The 1,527-nt window shown below is 38.5% G+C and overlaps 1 pseudogene; it reads left to right on the top strand.

The window, feature by feature from the left end:
• The first annotated feature begins 780 nt into the window (after nucleotides 1-780).
• Nucleotides 781-883, top strand: LOC144673874 (U1 spliceosomal RNA; annotated as a pseudogene).
• The last annotated feature ends 644 nt before the right edge of the window (nucleotides 884-1,527 follow it).

The following is a 1,527-nucleotide window of genomic DNA, read 5'->3' as shown; positions in this document are numbered from 1 at the left end:
ACTGTAGTTGAGCAGCCTGTGGAGATGTATTCAACAGAGGTGTTGCAGAAAGAGCATCATGGATTGTTTCCAGATTGTAGTGTCGAGATCACAAACTCACAAGTCAAAACAGGAAGAGGAGTTTAAAAGGCAGGGAAAATATGCTGATATTCAATTAGCTGATACGATCTTTTATAAGATTGTCCAGGGAGAGAGAATAGAGGAGAATGAAGTTTAAGTGTTTAGTTCAGTTAAATTTGTAGAGTTACAGCTGAAGGATCCATGAATAAAGCAGTTATATCAGACAGCTTACTCAGAAACAGAGGCAGAATGTAGTCCAGAATTTTATTACCTTAAAAGGTAATGTGTTAATGAGGAAGTGAAGGCCGTCTTATGTTTCAGCAGATGAAAAATGGATGGTAGTGCATTAGACTGTTATACCATCTGGATACATAAATGAGATATTAAGAGTAACTCATGAAATTCCAACAGGGGGGACATTTAGGAATTAAGACTCAGGCAAAAATACAAAAGCATTTCTATTGGCCTGGATTGCAGAGATGTAGTCAAATTCTGTAGAAAATGTCATACATATCAGGTTGCAGGGAAACCTCAAGCAATAATTAAACCGGCATCTTTAATTCTGATTAAAGCCTTTGAGGAACCTTTCACTAGGGTCCTGATTGATCGTGTAGGGTCCCTCCCTTAGACTAAAAGTGGAAATCAGTACTTGCTGACAAAAATGGATATCTACAAGGTTTCTGGAAGTGATACCTTTATGAAATATTACAGCATAGAGAAGGGAGAAACAATGATCATGAAGGTTGTGCTCCCAGGATGAGGCTATCCCTTTGCACTCCGGGTGTGCTGACGCCTGTGATGTTCCCAAACGTGGGCTACTCAACTGCAAAATAGAGAATTGTGGAAGAGTTGACTAAATTTTTTTACCAGATATGGTTTACCAAAAGAAATACAATCAGATATGTGTTCAAATTTCATGTCACAGCTGTTTAAGCAAGTAATAAACAGTTTTGGGGTACAACAGTTTAAGTCAACAGCCTATCATCTTGAATCACAAGGTGCTTTGGAAAGATGGCATCAAACTTTAAAAACTATGATGAGGGCTTATAGTCAAGACTGTCCACAAGATTAGGATAGGGGAATTCCATTCTTGTTTTTTGCTATTAGGAATGCTGCTAATGCATCAACCAGATTTAGTCCTTTTGAATTAATCTATGGTTATGAGGAAAGGGGACCACTTAAGTTGATTCAAGAGAAGTCAGTGAATCAGAATTCAGAAACTACTCTTCTGGATTATGTGACAAACTTCAGAGAAAGATTGAACAGGGCACGAGAGTCAGCCAAGGAACATTTAAAGATGTCACAGCAGGTGATGAAGGTGGAGGCAGATAAGAGAGCCACACAGCTCGTAATTTTGTTGCCAGAGAATAAGTGTTAGTTTTAATACCAATATTGGGTGAGCTGTTAAAGGCAAGGTTTAGCGGGCCTTATAGGATTGAGAGCAAACGGAGTGGAGTAAATTATTTA

Source organism: Cetorhinus maximus, unplaced genomic scaffold (assembly GCF_964194155.1).
Source record: "Cetorhinus maximus unplaced genomic scaffold, sCetMax3.hap1.1 HAP1_SCAFFOLD_501, whole genome shotgun sequence".
In the NCBI taxonomy this organism is placed as follows: domain Eukaryota; kingdom Metazoa; phylum Chordata; class Chondrichthyes; order Lamniformes; family Cetorhinidae; genus Cetorhinus; species Cetorhinus maximus.
This window is presented reverse-complemented; position numbering and strand designations above follow the sequence as displayed.